Source organism: Rhinolophus sinicus, chromosome 2, assembly GCF_057876585.1.
Source record: "Rhinolophus sinicus isolate RSI-liver-muscle chromosome 2, RSI-T2T, whole genome shotgun sequence".
Taxonomy (NCBI): domain Eukaryota; kingdom Metazoa; phylum Chordata; class Mammalia; order Chiroptera; family Rhinolophidae; genus Rhinolophus; species Rhinolophus sinicus.
Window position 1 is genome coordinate 149,561,323 of NC_142502.1, and position 22,677 is coordinate 149,583,999.

General features: G+C 35.1%; 1 protein-coding gene across 12 annotated transcripts in view; it reads right to left on the reverse strand.

Moving 5' to 3' along the window:
* The window catches only part of LOC109437798 (uncharacterized), an 802,202-nt gene that overhangs the window by 572,169 nt on the left and 207,356 nt on the right, over positions 1-22,677 (reverse strand). For all 12 annotated transcript variants that reach the window (XR_012496365.2, XR_012496364.2, XR_012496367.2 and 9 more), the window contains exon 2: positions 16,157-16,218. The gene's annotated coding sequence lies outside the window, so the exon portion shown is untranslated. The remainder of the gene's footprint in view (positions 1-16,156; positions 16,219-22,677) is intronic.

A 22,677-nucleotide genomic window follows, 5' to 3' on the forward strand; every position in this document is an offset into this window, starting at 1 on the left:
TACAGGTGAAATTTTAATAATTTATACCATATAACCATTTGCTGATAAGATAAACTGCAGTCCTGAAGGTATTTCACTTGAAAAATAAGAAACATTTTCCATTTTGTTGCCTTTTCGTATTAATATCTGCTAGTCTATCATGCTAATTAATAGATGTAGCAGGCATTGTAAGTCTCAGGGTTTTTTTCTAATTTTGTTTAATTTATCAAATGGAAAATAATCTAGCAAAGAGTCATTAATTTAATTTCTTCTGAGAGGGAATAATTACTAGATATGTTAAATTTTCAACAATGTAGCTTCAAAACAGCTGTAGCCATGGAAAATTTTTATAGTTTTAATTGAACATCTGTGCATTTTAATTGATTAATTTGAAGAAAATACAGGGGGAAAAAAGAAAGAACAGTAGGTAATATGAATTTAACAAACCACTTTTTTGTTTTCTCTGCTTCTTAGTTAATGATTTTTCAGCATAAACAAAACAAGATATTATCAAACAACATTAAATAATTCCCATGACTATAAATACATTCATACTAATTTAGCAGAGTAGACAAGTATTTCATGATAGGATGGTTTTCAATCAAAAACATGAAAAGAGACACACATGTGAACACATAAAGTATTTACTAAGGTCCCTATCTCTTTGGAAAATATTGGGGCAAGTCACATAGGACAACAGTCAAGTAGTATAAAAATTATCCAACACCCAAACCACGACTGCTGCCACTACCAGGAACAAATACAGAACCGAAGATAATTCAGTAACTTTTGCAGCACCCAAAAGATCACCTTTCCCAGTATTTATTTTCATGTTTAAATGTATAGGTTTCTTACGAACTCACATTTTCTTAATATCTCACCTATTTCATGATAAAAACTTAATTATCACAGGCATGGCGGTAACCCCAGATTTCTCATTTTTTCCCAGAATTGGGAGAAAATGTGGCTCCAGAACAATATATTTGCGATAAAAAGAACTATGAAAAACCTATTGAGGCACAGCAGTAAAATAGCCACACAATTCTCACGGACACTGAGTCATGTGCAAAACTGGGTAGAGTTTGCTCCCAGTTATCATTGCTTTTAAGTGGTAAACAGTCTATTTTTAAGTAAGATCCAAAGATATTTTTATCAACACCATTCAAAAAACAAGGGAAAGGATAGATGAAGAAAATGGATGCACAGACAGGTAAAAGAAAGGCATTGTTAAGCAATGAAACAAAAGTAAATGTCTCTTTTAGTTTAGAGGGAAAAGTTCTCCTACTTCTGTATAACACTGAATTAAAAAAAAATCATCATCATAATATGATTTAATAATGTATTATAGTAATTCAGAAATTAGTCCAATTTAAACTTTAAGTAAGATGTCAGTCTTTGTTCTTTCTGTGTTAGAATTTGTAGAGGGAAATAGAACCATTTTAGAAACTGATTTGCTTTACTTTTAAAACCACACGGGCAGCCATGCTGGGCAACACTGTGTTTGACTTATAGTAGTTGCTCATTTAATGTTTGAAAGTGCTTTGGGGGCTTTGCATTTAGAAGGTGAATGTGCTAATTACAGATAGTCTAATATATCCATTAAGGAAGGTAATAATGAACAGGTATTTGGCAATGTGTTTTCAGCTACTGATTCTCTCCTTTTGTGAACATAATAAAAGAGTTTTACTTCACAATAATTTATCACTACCTAAATGCAAGCAAGTTATTTTCTTTTATCAAGCAGGCATCCCTGCTCTGATTATACCTATGCAAAATCTCCCCATGGTGAATAACAATTCACATTCCCAGCATTTTTATAATTTAAATGTGTTAGCAATTCTTACCACAAATTGGGAAGACATTCAAATTAGCAGGCCATTTATTTCAAATTGCTAGTGCTGTTCAGTATATGTAGGTAGACATTTAATATATAGTTTTAAAAGATAATTGTTATGTCTGATGAGAGAAAAAAATATTCGCCAGAATTTCAGGGTGAGTACAATCTGTGTTAAAAGTAACTCTCATTGATAAAAATAGAACAGAACTAGAGACAGGGATGACACTGAATGTGAACAGAAGTTTTCATAATGAAACCTGCCTCTACTTCAAGTGAATGGACTGGGTATTAGACAATAGAAAAAAAAAATTGTTGAAAGACCGCAAAGCTTTCACCTTCCCCTCTATCACTCCTGTCCTCCCCGCAACATAATAGTCATGCATGCATAAAGTTATCAAATGCTTGAAGCTGAAGGAGTGTGTGTGTGTGTGTGTGTGTGTGTGTGTGTGTGTGTGTGTGTGTGTGAAAACCAATGCAGTATTGGGCTTTGAGTCCCAATTGCCCCATGCTGCACGAGACAGACTTAGATTCAGGAGTGTGAAGACTCAGAAAAAGTGAGACAAAGGAACCCATCGAAGGTAGAAGATGGCTATTTTTTATTCTAGAAGGTGCAACTGGTCTCCAAGAGTCAGAAGAAGACCTTATATCACTGGGTTACACAGCTATAAAACAAGAGATGAATTCCAGATTTGAAGAGTACTTGACAGGAATACTGTAGAAGGGATTTAATTTTCAAAAAAGGAGTTAGCCTTTAAGACCTTTCTAAAGTGGAAAGCCTATGTTTCTGTGATGTATCAATAGTTGAGAGAAATGATTAGCAAATTAGCATTCTAACTATACATCGGTACAATAAACTAATTGTTAAGTAAATCCAGATGCTTAGGTCAAGACTGATTTTATATAAAGGTACTCTATTATTTCACCTTCCGGTTCTAGAATGAAATCTTATAAAATGCAAACACTTTCTATCTGTGCTTCATAAATGTGACTATTAGAATTTCAGCTATGACAGATGGCACAGTTACCAAATATAATCTTATTAAGCTCCAGAATGGAAGTAGAGAGGTTCACATTACCAAGAGAATTTTGGCAATAAGGACCTCTAACTCACATTTTTAAGTCCAGAAAGCATAATATAGTGAATCCAAACATTTACATAATCAGACTACTTTTATTTCATTTTTCCCAATGGTTCCATGTTTACTTTTTATAAAATGTAGACTTGTAGCAATTTATCAAGAGTTTATGACATGACAAACTATGTGTGTACCTAATTACAGAGCTTCAAAATACCTACAACAAACATTGACAGAAATAAAGAGAGAAATATGCAAGATCTTAGTTGTAGTTTGACACTCTTCTCTCAGTAACTGATATAACAAGTAGACCAAATTCAATAAGGGCATAGAATACTTCCACAGTGGACCTCATGGACATTTATGGAATAGTGCATCCAACTACTACATAATACCATTCTTTTTATGTATACAGTGGAATATAAATAAATCTAAATAAATTTAAACCTATTGAAATCTTACAGAGCATTTTAAAAAATAATGGAATTAAAACATGAAAGCAATAAAAATAAGGTGTCTAAAAATTCCCAAATATTTGGAAACTAAGTAACACACTAATTTCACCTGTGGATCAAAGAAGAAATCATAAAGAGCAATCAGGGAATATTCAAACTGAATACTAAAGACAACCGAGCATATGAATAATTATGGAATACAGCTTAGGTAATGGTTAAAAAGAATGTATACTATTGTGTTTATATTAGAAATGGACCAAACAGGTATAAAATCAGTGATCTAAATTTCTGTATTAAAACAGAAAAAGAAGAGAATTAAATTAAACCCAAGTGGAAAGAAGAAAATAGAAAAACAGAAAATCAGGAATCGGTGAAATAGAAATCAAGCAAAAGAAAAGTGACAAGGCCAGATTTGATTTTTAAAGATTAATAACATTGATAAACTTATTTCAAAATTGATCAAAAAAAAATAAAAAGAGAGAGAGAGAACAAAAAATACCAATATCAGAAATAAAAGTGGATATCACTACAGAGCCTATAGATAACAAAATGTTATTAAAATATTATGTAAAAATTTATGCTCCTAAATTCAATAATTTAGAAGAAATGGGTAAGTTTCTTATAAAACACAATTTGCCAGAAGTGACACAAAAGAAGTAGAAAATCTGCAAAGCCCCATATCAACTAAATAAATTCAATTTTTTATTAAAACCTTTCCCACAAAGAAAACTCCAGACCCAGTTGGTTTCACTGGTGAATTCCATCAAATATTTAAAAAAGAAACTGTAACTATCTTGCATGAATTCTTTCTAAACACAGGGGAGGAGAGCTCATTTTCAATGCATTGTATGAGCCAACATAACTGATATCAAAACCTGGTAAGGATCATCTCAAGAAAATAAAAATAAAACCAAAAAACTACAGACTGAGACTTCCCATAAAAAACACACAAGAATCCTTTACAAAATGTTGCAAATTGAATCCAACAATATATACAAAAGATGATACATTGTAATAAAGAGGTTGTAGTAATACATTATAATTAATATATCAAAGACTGGTTTCATGATTGAAAATAAATCAATGAAATTCATCTTATAAACAGAAAAAAACAAAACAAAACGTCTGATCTTCCCAATAGATGTGGGGGCGGAGGGATGACAAAACATAATATCCATTCAGGATTAAAAAAAACAAAACAAAACAAAATCTCCCAGGAAACTAGAAAGAGAAAGAAAGTAACTCAATATGACAGTATCAGCTAAAAACCCATAACAAACATGATATTTTAATAGCATGTATTGAACATTTTCTCTCCAAAATAGGAACAAAGGCAAAGGTTTCTGCTTTCACCACTTCATTTTACTGGAGGTCCCATATAGTGCAATAAGACATGAGAAAGAAATAAAAGGCATAAAATTGGAAAGGAATAGGTAAAATGTTTTTGTTTTGTTTTGTTTTTCAGGCAATATAACTATACATAGAAAATTCTACAAAAAAGCTACTAAATTTAACAAGGTCTTAGAAAACAATTTTAAAAATCAATTGTGGTTCTATATACACGCAGCAAACACTGAAGAAAAAAATCAATTTCAAAAAAGCATTGCAGTTAGCCATAGCAATACAAGTGATCTCCCTGGGATTACTTCCCAAATAAACCACCTTACACAAGTCTTTGTTTCAGGCTAACACAGACAGCTAACATCAAGCAAAATACAAATAACAGTATACAGAAAAGCTTGGGAGTGCAAATATATGTAAAAAAATCAGAATTACAGATTATTTTTACTTTTTTAACTTTGTTCTACATACTTTATAATTTTCCCAAATAACAACTCATACTTACTTATATAAAGAGAAAATACCTATCAGTCTTCAAAATTCTATTAAGAAAAATAGCCAAACGATTTCACCATTTAAGATGAGTAATTTGCCAAATATTACTGATTGATGTATCAAGATTTAATATGTCCAATGTAGAAATTTAAATGACAACATGATTGTTAATAATAGGTCACTGGTTAAACAGTATAAATATTTTAAGTACTCTAATGAGGTAAAAAAATTGTCATAAGATCTTCTCATAAGTTAATATTAAAATAGGTAGTATACAAAAACTTTCATCAAAACATGAAGATATCATTATATATCTTTTCACATGCTATTCAACATATTTATTAAATATCAACTATATGGAAGTATTATTCTTACTGAAGAGGAAACTAGGAAAAAACTACTGAGTGCAAAACCTGTCATAAATATTTAACATGTATGGTATCTTTTATTCTCCACAATAACAGTACAGGCAGATACTAAATAGTCTCCATTTTCACACAGGAAAACTGAGCCACACAGAATGAAGCCACTGGTGTGAAATCAGAGCAGTGAATGTCAGTGGCCGCACCCAAACCTGGTGAATCTGATCCCAGAGTCTACAGTCTTAACCAATACGCTGAACACAATGCTCATGGGTAAATAAGATAAAAATGTCTGCGGTTTCATGAGGTTTGCATGTTAGTAGAGGAATACAGAAAATAGGCAAATAAATAAAGAAATAATCAGATAATGATAAGCTTTGAAGAAAATAACTTACAAGCAACAGTGGGGGATGCATGCCAGGAAAGCTTACGTGAGATGGCATTTAAGCTGAGACATGAACGACATGAACCAGGCAGTCCTGTTAAAAAATCTGGGGTGAGAGGGTTCCAAGTAGGCAAAACATCTAAGCAAAGTCCGTAAGCAAGAGCTACGCTGATATGCTTGAAGAACAGGAATGAGGTGACAGAACAGATGACTTTGGAAAGGCAGGATGGCACAGACAAAACATGGCCTTTATCCTAAGTCTGAGGGAAAGCCATTGGAGGGATTGAGGAAGAAGTCAGCCCCATGATTTTATTTGTGTTTTTAAAATATCCCTTCATTGAGCTTGACTTGTAAGGGAAACAAAGGGGAAGCAGACAGACCAAGAGGATATTGTAGGGGATTAGGTGAAAGTGGCAGGCAGTTTAGGCACAGTGGTTAAGGTGGTGAAAGAAAAAAATAGAAGACTGAATCAGGTGTGTTTCAGAAATAGATGCAGCAGGACTTTCTAATGGATTGCTATGGTGGGTGAAGAAAGAGAGAATGCAAGAATGATAACTAAGTTTTTGGCTTGAGCAATTTTAGATGGTGGTAAATACTTACTAAAATAGGAAGGATGGGAATAGGAAAGGGTGGGGGGATCAAGCTAGGCTTATTATGCATCTAAGGGGAGACGTCAAATAGACAGTTGGCTTAGTGAACTGAAGTGCGATGAGAAGGGCCATATTGGAGATGGGAATTTGGCAGCCATCAGTGTACAGGTGGCATTTAAAGCCTCTAGATTGAATGAAGCCACCAGGGGGAGTAAATGGCAGGAGCAAGCAAGCAGCCCTAGGCCAAGACCCTGGGGACTGTAACATACAGGGACTGAGCACAGGCAGGAGTGGGAGAAGCCTGGAAAGGAGCAACCCCTGAGGTCAGAGGAAACAGAGTAGCAAAATAAGCAAAAGATTAGCAATAGTACTAGAGATCCAGAAGGAGGGAGGGCTCAAGAGTGAAAGGAGCAGTATCTTACCTCAGATCAACAATATAGTCTCACAAATCTTGTGTAAATTTAAATGACTCACTCTTACAGAAAAGCCTGATAACTTCAAAGAACATGAAAATGAAGAATTTTATAAAGGTAAACATATTTTATTAAATGAAGAGTACATCTCTTAAAAAATCCAATGAGTAAATCTAGATTATTATATATCAGCTCTCTTAAAACAGGATTGAATTTGTACACCAAATCTTGGATGAGATTACCTTAAGGTTTGAACTCAATTTCAGATGCCATTGGAAGTAAACTCTAACACTTGGGTCATATTGTGCTATCTTTACTTTCTAGAGTTCATATAAAAATTATCACCATCATAGCTACTAACATTTATTAAATGTTTACTGTTGTGGATGAAAAAGAGTCACTATAATAAATCTAACTGAAAGTAACCTCACAGTGTGATCTGATCATAAATTCCTCTGATGGGTAGTCACGATCCAGTCATGTAATTTCTTTAGTTAAAAGGTTTATCTTTGCCTTAAGTAAGCCCAATCTATTGTTCTTGTGCATCTAGGTGTACACATCCTTGAAATGCCAGAGTAGTCCTCTTTTACAGACCCCTTAGAAGAATAACCACCCTCAAGAGAGCACATAATCTTGTTAACTACTCTGTAATTCAATCCCCACCTTGCTTTCTCTCTCCTCTATGTAATCTTCCTTAAATACCTTTCTAAATTCCAAATACATAAAAGAAACCATAATTCTCTGGAGCATTTCAGATTTAGCTCCAGCATTGTCATCAGTTTTGGCTCAACTATACTCATAAAAATTCTCTACAGGTTTGGATGTTCTTAATGTCAATACTTCATAATAATCCTCCTCAGAATCTTTTAATTAAATGCTTGCAATATAGCCACGTTTTTTCATTTTGTTATTTTTTTTTAGATGAGGAACTGACCCTAAGAGAGATTTAAGCAATTTTCCCAGTGTCAGCTAGAATTCCACCTTGGTAATACCTAGAGACTTTTTGGTCCTTATTCTGGTGACACAATTCAATACCTTAAGACTCCACCATTAAAATCTCATGGTAAAGTTTTTTGGTTTTTTTTTCCCCTCCCTTCTTTCTCAGCTATCCATTTACCTTATATACCCAGTCTGCCAAAAGTGAAAGACAGAAAAAAACAAGGTAAAGTAACAAGAAAAAAAAAAGTGAAAAAGAAATGGAAAAAGAGAAACCTCAGCTTAAAAAGTGTGACTAAGAATGAATTTTTTAGTTTCCTGGCAGCAAGGCAAAAAGGAATACACAATAGTTTATAAAATTTCCATTATCAAATAAAAGGAAACACAGAAGTTAGGCAAGAGACCTTTTTTTGTCCCAATCATTAAGTTTAGCAGTATTTCTTACATGTGTTTATTTCAGGGAAACAGAACCATATAATGACCAGAGGCTTCAAGATCAATTCCTCCAATGTTAAAGAAATATTCATCTGGTTGCACTTAGAATTTTCCATTTAAAACATGGTCAACAGCTCAGCATTCTCTAGTATGAAAATGTTATATAGTTTGTAGTCATCTTACCCTTTTTAAACAACTTTAATAGCTGTCCAATGACTTAAGACCCACGACCTGAACTTGTACAGCTGTCACATGGACACAATAGAAATAAGATATTGTATATTCTGTACAAATGGCCTATATCACATCTCTCTTAGTGGAGGCAGCATCTATGTGAACCAAAATCTTGGCAAAAATTTCAACACACTGCTTGCCCCTCAGCTCCAATTTATGTCCCTTCACAAGCAAATTGCCATGGGTTTTAACTAATGAAAACCCAGTTTGTTTTGTGAAAACATCCTCCTTATCAGCTAATATAACAGAAATGATCAGGAAGAGCATGATTTAATATGGATTAAGCACGAATACAACTCAGAAGATTTCTTCTCGTTGAATTAGATAATCAAAACTATTAAACAGTATTTCAAAATGCTTTTCATAATCCTGGGACCATTAATGTCATGTTCAAATCACTGTGGATTTTTGTTGTTGTTGTTGCTTTTACTATTCATAGGGATACAATGAGTCATTGGCACATTTCCAGTGCAAGATGCATTTGAATAATACATGACATGCCCTTTAGCTAGCATCATGATGCCAGATTTAAAACAAGGTAAGAAGTTTCCTCCATGTACACTTGCAGTGTTCAGCTGTTCATAATCTATAGCGTTAACAATTTATCATCAAACCCAGCGACTTGCTGCCAACTTATCAAAGTAGCCACTGGATGCATATGATCAAGTCTGAGCATCTGGCTCTCCTCTTTTCCTGACATTAGCACAGACAACAGAATCAGTGGACTATTGAATGCAATTACAGTAAGCGAGACAGACAATAAAGATTGATAGCGCCTTCTCTTTTTATCACACACAAAACTAGTGGGGGTTAAAGCTTTGCCTTGAGCTGCCTTCATTTAACAATGATTGAAAATATGCAATTGTGTTGGTAAAACACTGTAGCCTGTACCACTTCATTTACTGGACACATTATCAAATTAAATGAAAAGTGAACTGCCAAAAGCAACAGTTATTATATATTAATGATGAATATTTACTTAGCATTGTTCACAAATCATACAGAGAACAGAATCCTTCTTGTTATCTTCTTTGTAGGTTACAGCTGAGTAGGTTTAACATTTCTATGTTTACGTTAAGTCTTCTGTCTACAAATCTCTAAATACAGACTTGCACGATTTGTTTTGTGTCTATCCATGTGATTACAATTTGTAATTAATAAAATGCTCTAGTTATAGATGAAACCTAGTTATCGAAGAACTTTTTTCCCCTTTATAACAATTCTCATTCTTGTAGCTATTTTTGTAGCACAAGAAACTTAGAAACTGGTAGATGTTTTGACCAAAAGGTTAGGAACTCTAGCTTTATTGAGCTTCCAAAATATGGAATATGAAGAAGAAACTCAAGATATAGACAGGCCACAAGCTTATATTTTATATTTTCTCCAAAGAGTATGACTTTAGTAGCCATCGGGAGATATAACAATTAACCCATAATTTGACCTCCAAAATCAGAAATAATAAGGGGCAAAAAGCAAAATGGGTCAATACCAAACTATTGAGCAGATAAGGGAAAATGGATCCTATTCCACAGTTCATACAGAGAAAACTGCATTCTAAGCAAATATCAATAGATCTGGGAATACGAAAATAAGTATCTCTTTGTTAAGTGGACAAACATTTGGTGTGCATACCAACGTGTCTGAAAGACATGACATCAGGCAGATATGATTGTTTAAAGTTATGTAGATTAATTCAATGTTCTTTTAAACACACACACATCTGGCCCTTCCTTTCCAATGATAGATAAGGGGAAAGAAGGCACTCATATATGAAATGCAATCATGTCTCTTTTCTAAGAGCTCAATAACCTGAAAAGGTAATGCAACCCAAACAAAAAGAAAATAAGAGGTAAAAGAAAAGAAGAGGCGGAGAACCAGTCATGGGTTTCCAAAAACTATCCCACTGATTATTCTGTAAGCAATTAAATACATACTCAGAAGCAATGAGTTTAGAATTAGAGCACCCACCATATTCAGTTAATATAAACAGCAGCATGAGGTATAGGATATTCAGCAAATGTGGAAAACTCACCAAAGTAATAGCAACACAACAGTAGACTGAAAATCTGGAAGCCAAAAAGGAGTGCTGACTCAGTATTCATGGAATATAAAGGAAACACTTATGTTTTCTAGATTTACCTTCCAGCAAAATCTAAGCGAAATCACTCTAAGCACATTCAAATTCTAAGACCCATGTTACCTTTAAACCTTTTGTAGATGTGTAGCCTTTTCCAGTTATTCTCAAACCCAGCTAACTACCGGACTTATCGCAGGAGCTTTGTAAAATACAGGTCTCTGGGTCCCCATCCTTGAAATTTTTATTCAATATATTTTGAGTGGAGCAATGGGGATACTCGGCAAATAAAATGTAAAAAAGCAGAAAGAAAACCTATCACCTATAAAGCCACTGTCCATGATCCATCTTTTTATCCATGCATATCTTTTTATCTATGAATGTAAAATTTCTCAAGTCAATATTTTCAATAACTTTGAAAATATTGGGGAGTCACTTTACAAAAATTTAAATGAAAAAGAAACATATTCTTATGACTAAAAATCAACACACCACATATCAATATAAGTAAAAACATAAAAGAATGCTCTTGCTAGCCCCTCAATAGCTAACCCCTCACAGAGTTAATTACTGTTAAATATAGAAGTGTCTTTTAGTCTTTATAGCCTTTACTGCACTGGGGTGGGGTCTATTGAGAGACTGTACCCCAGCCTCTCTTACCCAGTTCAATGTGGTTTTCTTCTCATTTGCACGATGTGTGGTTAGTCATCACTCAGCCAGACTTCAGGGTTTTTTTCAAGAAGAAATTGTTCCATATGTATCTGTAGACTCACTGTGTCCATGGGAGTAAATTCCTGCATCACCATGTTGAGTCTCTCACCCATATGTATTCACTTTTATCTTATTTGTGTATGTATTTTACATAATAAAAACTGGACTATACATACTGCCCTGTGAGTTAACTTTTTCCCTTCACATTATGCTGATTTATATCCAGATCTATAATAACTAAAACTATCTATTTTTCTTATTTGTAATGGCTATATAGTATTCCATAGCATAAATAATCAATTATTTTAGCCTTTACTTTGCTGTTACTATTGTTCCTTAGTTTTACATAAAATAAAATAAAAATGTTTTTATGGACATCCTTATACTGTATATCATTTACATGCAAATTATTTTTTTTTCAGCATAGAGTCCTTCAAGTATAATTTCTGTATCAAAAGTATGCAAATTTAAACATTTAATAGATATTGAAAAATTGCTGTTCAAAACGCTATATCATTTTCCATTCTCACCTACAAAAAGTATAAGGTCCATTTCTCCACAACTCATTGATGCTAAATATTTCTCATAATTTAAAAATTTACCAACTTAATGTATTTAAAAATGTCTTTTTAATTTTCATCCTCAGCTTCATTTCATATGTCTATTAGCCATTCTCATTTCTTCTATGAATTGCCTGTTCATATCCTATAACCATTTTTGTATTGTGTGATTTATCTTTTTCTGTGACTTTCTAAAAGTGATTTGACTTTTAACTTTGTATAATGCAAATACACAGAGGCTTTTTGTCTGTTCCTTAACATGGTGTTTTTCAACTGAAATTATGACAGATCACTCCTTGTGTTATATTTTTATTGTTTCTGAATTTTAGATTTTGAACATCTCTGGAATTTATTTTTACGTACAATAGAAAGATGTGTGTATGTGTGTGTGTGTGTGTGTGTGTGTGTGTGTGTGTGTGTGTTTTCTTTAAATTCCTCCAAGTGATTCTTATTACTACCAAATATAGCAACCACTGCCATAGTTGCAATGGACCCCAGACACCTGGATTTGAATCCTTTTTACAGCAGTATTTATCTGTAAACTTGAGATAACATACCCATCTCACAGGATTATGGGAAGATTAAATGAGATGAGAAATATACAGAACCTGGCATGGAGTCTTCCACAGAGAAAATGCTTAATAAACATCAGCTGTTTTTGTCATTAGAATTGTTATTTTAACATAGCTCAAACACCTTTTTTGTGTTCAATTCAAAGTGCCTCAAAACTAAGAACTGTTTCTTGATGTAGATTTTCATGGGACAATCCCCTTTATGGAGCCAAAGGCTTCTTTAGCAAATGCCATTTTAAAACAATAGGTGCTTTTATTTCCTTGGTCACCAGGCTATTTCTAAAGTAGTTGAGCCCCAAGGGCCTTAAGAGAAAAGTGCTGGCTGATGCTAATTGATTATAGAACAGTATTTTGAATGTTGTTGGCAATACTTGGTTTAATCAGAGAACGAGGATGACACCTAACTACACATTTCAAAAAACTTGTGGATAAGTTCTGTCTGGCAGTCCAGCCCTAAATGGCCAGTGGTCCCTGCTGGGTCTGGGACTCCTACATTCAGAGGCTGAGCCACTGTCTCTAGTGGACGAAGAAAGGGCCTGGTGGCTCTTTCCTGTGAGAGACTGGAGGACACAATTGGAGGCCTAGGGCTGCTGAGTAATTTGCTCAAGATCTGAGTTAGTATGAGGTGGAGCTCACTTGAAAATCTGCTCTCTTAACCCCCGTGATAAAACTGTCTGTCCTGCTGCCATGCTGTTCTCTCAGGATAAAGAGATGACTCCCTTTTTTTAAAAAAAAATAATTCAGGTGAGGTTTGTTTTATTAAATAAGCTTTTTTCTCTCTCCCCAACCCTCACTTCTTAAAACAACAAAACATAACCACCACCTACATTAATTGTAATAAATGACTTTCAATCAGTTATAATAAAAATGCAGAAGAGAGTGAAGGTTGGGGAAATGAATTTCTAAATTAGCTAGCAGCAATTAATGAACAAATTATTATTGTACCAAATATTATGGAAGTACAGTTGTTATAGGTTGAATTGTGTGCTCCCAAATTCATATGTTGAGGTCATAACCCTTTCAGAGCTTAATCATATCTGGAGGTAAGTTCTTTAAAATGAAGACTTCAGAGTGGGCCCTAATCCAACATGACCAGTATCCTTATAAGAAAAAATTTAAACAAAAAGAGACACCAGACACATGTGCATGCAGAGGGACAACCGTGGGTAAACACAAGGAGAAGATGGCCACCTGCAAGCTAAGGAGAGAGGCCTCCGAAGAAACTAACCCCGCCACCACCTTGATCTCAGAGTTCCAGCCTCAGGAACTGTGAGAGAATAAATCTCTGTTATTTAAGCCACTCAGTCGATGGTATTTTGTTATAGCCGCCCAAACAAACTAATAAGCCACTATTTTTGTCAAAGAAACAGGGAATCAGAATATGGGATTCAGTCGGCATTTCACTCTAATTCACGGCTTCTATACAGGCCACTAGTAATTCACAAGATTTTTTTTTTTTTTTAAAGTAAGGGATTAAAATGGGAGTCTAAAGTGTACAAAGATAATCTTAGGCCTGGGGAAAAAAACTATTTTCACTTGAAAACACACCAATTTTCATAACTAGTACTTTTTAAATTCTCTCAACATAGATAAGCAGATATTTCCTTCTTTCTCTCCCTCTCCTCTCTCTCTCTCTCTCCCCCTTCTTCTCCTGCTCCTCTTAACATTTCATTCACCATCCTTATTGTGATTGGTCTGTCTTCTCCACAGGTGGATAGATGTGCTGATTAGCTAAGAATACATTTGACTACAGAGAAATGAGTTAACTAGACACATGGCATGAGGTTCTAACCGGAAAACTTCTCCTTAAGTTTACATTATTTATTGGCTGAGCAGGACAAGTAGCAAGATATCAACTAATTTCTGCTACTTGTGGTTTACCCACTCACATTACCTCATCACAACAATGTCTCCTCTTTTGCCATCAGTCAATGGACTGGGAGCCAAATCACACACTGACCTGAGCTGGACTGTTCTCCTGATCACAGCCGAGCTCCCCCAGGAAATGTGGGATAACTGGCTTTATGCCAGAAGTCACTCTTCCCCTAGGCCTGCTCACTAATAACCTTTCCTTGCTTTTGTTTGGATCTTAATGACCTCAACCCTTCATAAGAGGTTTGCCTCTTCTTTTTTTTTTTTTTTTTTTTCATCTCAACATGAACACAAAATGGCAGATGACCCAAAGAAATTAATATAATTTAGATATGAAATAAAATCTATCTACTAGTGTGTGTATGGTTGTGTGTGTGTCTCATTGGCATGCTCTACATTGGACTAAATGGCAGGAATTTCCCAAGGGAAGATAACCTCCAGATATTGCTACAAAAGCTTTATTTCCCACACTCGGCAAATTATTTAATTTAAACACTGTTTGACCTAACTCTCTGAGGAGAAGGGTGTTTTTCCAGATCCATTTTTAATTTGTTGATGTGTATATTCATGTGTGCCTATAGAACCAGCCTCAGAAACACATCCGCGACTGCAGAGGGCCTAAGCACAAGCTTCTGGTTGCAGAACAGCAGCTGCAAATTGTTGTCTAAAACTAGGAAAATGATGAAATGCACATGTAATGTCTTCTCTTTTTTGGTTGAGGAAAAATAGACAGATTCAATTGCTCATCTCCTAGTGTCCCCAACCCCAGACACTTTCCATTTCCTTGGGAGATATAAGTAAATAGTTTTTAAAATCTTGTGCGTGCGTGTGCGTGTGTGTATGTGTGTACATGCACCATGGTTAACTTTGCATAGCAGAAAATGGTCGCATTGGTGGATGCATTTTACTAAAGCAGGAGAAGCAACGCAAAGATTAAAGAATCAGTTTTCATCAGCATTGGGTTGTGCTGTATCGTGGGGAAAGAATTTGTAGCACTCTTTTAATCCTTCTCCTTTCATTAGCTTAACTTCTACTGCCATTCTACTACATATGAATCAGGAAAAGACACCCGATGAAACAAACCCGAATGTCCCGTGTATCTTGCCAAATTTTATCATGAAAAAATCTTGCCTTTTTAAAGAGTTTATAAGTCCCATTAAAGGATTCAAATGAATTTCTCCCCTAGACAGAAATTCATTATATAAGATTCCACAGAAGGGCTAACCCTGCCACAAAGGCAAACCTTGCATATACAGGGCCCACGCTGGAGATAGTCTTGTTATCTTGGCTAAATCAATTTTAAAGCAAATAAGCATTAGACAATAATTTCAATATTAACTTACTCTTCTTGCTTCTTCATCAGAGCAAGCTAAACGTATGTGAACTCCCTTTCACCTTTCACCTAGGCTCCCTCTAGTTCTCTCCCCGTGTGGTGCCCTCGCACAGGTAAAGTGACCTCCTTCCTCCTACCAGCTTAGTTATTTATTGACATAAGCTTGCATTCTGGAGCATTATCAGCTTAATGCATAATTCAAAATGTCTTGCATGTGGCCTGCACTTTTGCCTTATCCTCTGCATTCTGAAGGAAAGATAAGACGTATTTCCAAAGTGGGCACACATAAGGATTCCTGAACATTAACATTGCACCCCCCATGCCAGCCCTCCCCCACCCCTCAGAACATTGTACATCTTACAACTCACACGCAACACACAAAGGAGCTGTACTGAGAGAAAACAAGGCCAGAGATGATCCAAAAGTTTACACTGAGTGGGGACCCAGAACCTTTGGGAAGAATAGGTCTCTAAAAGTAGAAAAATCACAGTATTACCTTAAGAGTCACATTCTAGACCAGCAGCCAGATGTTTTCAGCCAAGCAATAGCTTCAAATCTCTGCAATTCAAAATAAAAGAAAAATCAGGTTTAGAATTTTCCCCCTCACAGTGGGGCTAGGGTGTGAGGTTGAAGGGGAGTGAAGAGGGTGGAAAGGGGAGAAAGGAGGGTAATTCAGAGAGAGGGGCAGATGGAAAAAATTCTTAACCTGTTGGAGGGAAGAAAAAAAGAAAAAGCCAAAAGGAAAAAGGGGTGAGGAGGACAAAAGGGATAGAGAGAGAGAGGGTGAAGGATTAAGGTGCAAAATGATTGGAGGACAGGATGGGAAGAAAACGATGGGACTTGGAGACCAGAGGGCTTCAAAACCAGCTGTATTAGAAGGTTAATTCAGTCAAAATCAATTCAGTAAAAGTGGCTTCAGTGATATTTTTTCTGTACCGAATTGACTGCCTTCTGATTGAATTGATTACATTAACTAGTTATTTTTAATTATGTGTGAAAAGAGAGAACATGAGTGGATAAGCTCACCTGCAAATACGCAGATCCAGGTAGTCTGTATGCTTTGATTTAAACACACTAACAACTTGACAAAAAAAACTACACACATACATATGCATGTACATGTATGCGTGTGTGGAAATGCTAAATTCTGTTGAAAAGTGTCACTGCTGTCCTCCAGAATACTCACAAGCATACTATATACATATACACATACATTCTGAGTTTTGTTCTTTCTAGGGTCCAAAAATTGTCTTTTTGGAAAGTAGTTTATCCTTGGTAGAGTAACGATGTTGTACAAATGCACTAGCATCATTTGTCAGCACCATTTTAAAAAGCAAAGTTCACCTCCCCCTAATACACTTCTGTCAAAGTCAGGACATGATACTAAAAACCATAAGGTCACCAATATCATTTGGACTTATTACTAAATATGGAATTCTAGTAGATGCTTTTTACATGCATTTTTGAGTCTATCAAGCAATAATTCCTCCTTTTTTATAAACATAAAGACATGAATTATTAAAAAATTAAAGACATTTAGAATAATGGTCTTCTATACACAAAGTATCTATTTCAACTTTCATCATTCATAGTTTATTGCATTGATTTTTTTTCATCAGTTTACTTAGTATTAGGCTTCCACTGAACTCATCAATAAGAAATGAATTTTGTAACTTTCGAACCCACTATATTATTTTTCCTTTTATTTGTAGTGAATTTTTCTTCTCTCCATGGTATTACTGCAATAAGTCAGTCATTATTTCTTTATGTTTTCCCTTCTTTCTTTAGTATTTCATTTCCCTTTACAGCACATCTTGTGATCACAAAGAAAACAGAGACACTTATTTCTTTTAACAGTTGAAATTGCTGCAAGTGATTTAGCTGTCATTTAATTTGATTCCTCTCTTCTGTCTGTGGAGAAATATGTTTAATGTACTGGAAATTATGTTAATAAGAAAAAGCATTATCTCATTTAATGAAATAAATATACAAATATTTCAAAATAAAATAAAGAGGCAATCTTCACTGAGAAAAATGTCTCTTATGGTTTGCATAAAATAAACAAATGAGGGGAAAAAAACATGAATACATTGAAACACTGACAAAAATTATGCCTGCATTCAAAAGGGGAGGGGAAGCTTGGTAAATGAATTACCCACAATTTAATCAAATATCTTTTTGAAAAATATGGGGCATATATTAAGGATCAAATTGCTAATCTTACATTTCCAATTAATTCAAGAAAAATCAGGTTGGTTTTTTTGTTTGTTTGTTTTAGAATGGACACTGGGATTTTTGAAAAGTTTTCCTTGTATTTTTTCTCTCTTCTATTTCAATTGGTCTTTCAATGATTGCTATAGCTTGAATTTATAATAATTATCAGCAATCTCGTTGAAAATATGACCCAATCTATATAACTATAAGAAAGGTTAGAATTCCTTTGATTTTGCTAATCAAAACAGAGTCAATGAACTCGTTCCAAAGCTTTTATATATTAAAATTTATTTAATGTACAAAAAGGTTAAATAAATATTGTTAGTGATTTGAGCAAAACTTGAAGTAATTATGTAATAAAAGCATGACCACAGTAACAGAAACACATAATTAGCAATTTAATTACTGGCATGAAGACAAGCTAAAGATGTCAATAAAAAAATCTTTAGTGACAAGCTGATTTTATTCTCTTTACTGCAATTTGTGAGACATATTCACCACCTGATGAGTAATACCATTTTCATACAAAATACCTACCATTCCACAAACTGAAATACCCAATTTAAAATATTTTTGCATAGTGAATCATTATATTTTCTCCCATTTAGATTAGCACTTTCTCTTCTCTGAAAATACAATATTTATCATCAGCAAGTAAAGAACATTGTTTTTTTAAATGAGATAAAGTAGCAGGTGTTCTTTGTTTCAATTTCTTTTTTTTTTCCAGCTTCAATAATATCTGACAGAAATGCTTCCCTGTATATGACACTCCAAATATCCTATCTTTTCTCATGTCCTAAATTTCAGCTGAGAAACACACATAAACCATGGATTGTTTTAAAAGGAGATAAATGCCAACTCTCATAGAAATAGGCTGTCTGGGCCTTCCTCTGGGTCTCTCACAATTTCTTTTTCTCCCCCATCTATTTAGAGTTATTTAGAGTTATTTAGAGTTATAGGTGGGAGGTAAAGGAGAGAAATGAGTAAGCTCAATTGATTGTGCTATGGTCCACTTGTATTTTTTCATCACAATCCCAAGTTTCAGATTTTCAAACAGTCCTGAACTACTTATCTTAAAGTGTTTGATGAATGCTTACTACCTTCTATGTCACTGGTATTTAACCAGTAGAAGAAAACAGTTATCTCAAGATAGAACCATATTGAAAGAAGTTTTCCATCTTGTGATAAAAAGTGAATCATCTTGGCTGGTGTTCAATAGCCACTTGTACAAGCCCAGCGCATGGAAGTGAAATCATGAAAGCCAGACTTGCTAAGAAGTTTGGTCTATAAATAAACTTGGGGAATGATGGAATACACTTAAAAAATAAACTCCAGCCACTATGAACATAATAAATAATAGTTCCTAATAACATCGCCTTATATAATTAATCTACTGATTCTAATCATTTTGACATATAGTTCCAATCAGATAGCCTAAGTTAAATATCCAAGTCTTGAGAGAAGGGTATATAATACAAACTCAAAGTTTCTAAGGAAATTGAAAATGTTTTTAAAAGCATATTTTACTTGGCTATAACCTGATAAATGTGAAGAAAGCAAATAATTGGGAGATGACTTTTGGGAACCTCATGGCTAATATATTGGTTCCTAGAGTCGTTCATTTCTTACATATATTTGGATTAGAGTTTGCCGACTTCCATATAAAGTTCCCTTTCCCAGGAGCTTTTGATCACTGTTCATTACATATCACCATCAGCTTCTAACACTCGGTTTTAGCTATAAACCTAAACTTACTTGGATTTTTTTTTAACTCTATCTAGGCTTGAAATTCTCTTTCCTTCTATATTTTTATGGTCCAGATACACATTGTCATTAACAAGCATGTTAATTTACAAACCTCCATAAAAGAGCTCCTAGATGACCATTAAGGAGGATGGTTAGGCAATGGTACCTGCCTGTAGGAAGCTCACAATCTAGTTAAGAACATGGTGTGCCTTATAACCTACAAAAGTAATGGTTGCCTCATAACTCAAGTATAGCTATGATAAATGCCAAAGAGATGACACAATAAATACAAGAAAGTTCATAGAATGAAGTGAGCACCGTGTCTTTGTTGGTAGACCCCTTTATAAATGGATATTACGGTAGAATTTTGTAAAGCTTTGAAATGCAATATCTCATTTGAACTTCAGAGCTAAACAGCCCCTTATATAGCTGAAGAAACAAAGACTCAAAGAGTTTAAACCATGTACCCAAACAAAAATGTATTAGAATGGGGACGCAATCATAGATCTGTTGACTCTAAGTTCTAGGCATGAAGAAGAAAGCATTTGAGATGAAAGAATGATCGAGGAAGTATGTCAGGTAGACGGGAAGGAAAGGGATTCACAAAACATGTGAAGGACAAAGGTGGGTTGCTTACCTAGCGAGAGCAGCAAGAGCAATGAGAGAAAGATTGGAAATAAAATGAAATAAAAACAAAATGGGACCAATGGAAAACTGAGAATGTGTTCTCTAGGTAGGTAGTGAGGAGTATTTGATGGTTTCTGAAAAAAATGATGGCATGATGAACTCAGAGCAAAGCGTGAGTTAAAAAGCAAGAGACAAAAGGCAAAAAAGTGGGTGCTGCTGGTGTTCCACACAAACTCTGTATGGGGTGGGGGGGACTCATCCCCTAGCTGCTGGGAGTGTTGGCTGGTATAGGACCTCAGCAGCACCTTTCTCTGCAGAGCTGTCCTCAGCTTAGCAGGGCCCACTTTACTGCAGAGGCTAAAACTCCCTCCCCTACCCATCCATACAAGGGCTACCTGACATGGGGAGGGGGGGACAAAAGCCAGTTCTTTTGACTTGAGGGATATCACCTTCATGGGTAAGCTGCAGCTAGACAATGGCTGAGGCCATGTGCCCTGGCCTGCACATGGAGAGAAGGTCATAATTCGACCACTGAAGTCTGCCCTGGAGATACAATGAAAAAGAAAAGAAAGGAAAACTCTCCTATAGTAGTAACCTACCAGAAACTCTGATTTTCCCCAACCAAACCCCATCTGAACTTCACTGCTTTCTAAATCGTTAACTTTAATTGCTCTCTTATCCAATGGGAAATATCCCTGCTCCCTGGGTGGGGGAAAGGGGATGGGAGTGGGGTCACTTAAATATACACGTAGTAAACTGTGAAATGAAAAAGGAAAAATATTATTTTATAATTCTGGGAAACCAAAAAACTTTGTTTTCTTCTTTAAATAATAGATTTCTCTTCTACCTCAACATAAATACTACAGTACCTTGAATTCTTACAAATGCACTGATGTTATCCATTACACCATTTCGGGACATTAAATATTGTTTGTATCTAGGTGAGATTTCCTGATTCTTCTCTCAAAAAAACAAACAAACAAACAAACAAACAAAAAACCAGTGCTATTTAATATGATGATTATTTACCACAAAAAGAAAAATTCTGTTCAGTGAACTTTCAGAGCATTAATTCTAAGACACCTCACCAGGGAAATGAGGCAAAGAGGGGAGGGGGGAGAGAAAAGAGAGGGAGAGGGATGACCTATGGGAAAATATGAAGACGTAGTGTCCAAATCACAAACCTTCATGAGCTAATATGGCTTACGTTATCTTTCCTTTATTCTAAGCCTTTTGTTTTCATGAGAGATTTCTTTAAAATAATTTCTTCTAATCAGTCTTTCTCCCTCTTTTCCTATACTGATAACTACCTGATAGCCAATCCTCTCTTCCTACCATGTAGTGTGGCAACAAATTTATGCTCAGAATGAATATCCTGCTTTTACAATGGAATTGGGTGATTATTTGTAAAAATTCATGGAGCTGTCAAAGGGAATGTTAAATTTCAACAGCAGTGTTCTCACACTTAGCAAGCTTAACTTGGAGAAGCTGGTGAACATATAAATTCCTGGGTATCACCTCCTGCATCTTGGGTTCAGCAAATCTGAGGACAGGCCAGCCACCCCATTTTAGCAAGCACTAGGGGTGATTCTGGTGCAGGTGTCTGCAGACCAGACCATGAAAGCCACTGCTCTAGTGAACTCAGTCTCATTTGTATCATTTTGCATGTGGTTCATAAAATCCCTTCTACTAAACCTCTTTACTAGCCTAGGTGACTGGGTTATGGTTGGTTTGACTGTTCCTAAATTACACACAAGGAATTACCAAAGTCCTTGCTCTAAAACAATGATGCCTATCTTGAAATGTACTCCCATGTGGAGTGAGAACCTCACCAGTCATCAGACAAAAGACATCCTGTGAGTGTTACGTTACTATCCTTGAAATCTAGCCACCAACTTCCCCTAAATAGATGCTGGCCCCTAAATTAGATCTACCATTTGGTAGATTAGACTTGGGTCTCAGATTACTTTTGTGAACGGACTCTTATCATTTAAAAATTGAGTAACCTTTGCCTAAATACACTTAGCTATGTGTAAACTGCAAATTTGTTGCTGACTTATTTTCCCTAGAAGTAATGAAGAAATACTCAGAAAAAGATAGTTCACTTCTATTGGGAATAAGGTAATCCCTCTTCAGCATCCTGTAGGATACATATTTGTGCATCAGTAGGAATAAGTCAAAACTCACTTTCTCATTTCTGGCAGTTTCTTAAACATTTGAGGCCACTAAAACCAAAGTAGCAACGATGAAAATGAAATAGGCAGACCTTAACACATCTAAATGTAAAGACAAATTAGTATTAGATGCTTCTCCAAAACACTGTCCCTCTCTGAAACAAGTAAAATTCAGCTGAAACACAAAAGGCTTGCATACTTGTGGGTTGCGTAGAAAGAGGTGCCATGGAGAAAGGTGCTATTTTTTTGTAATTGA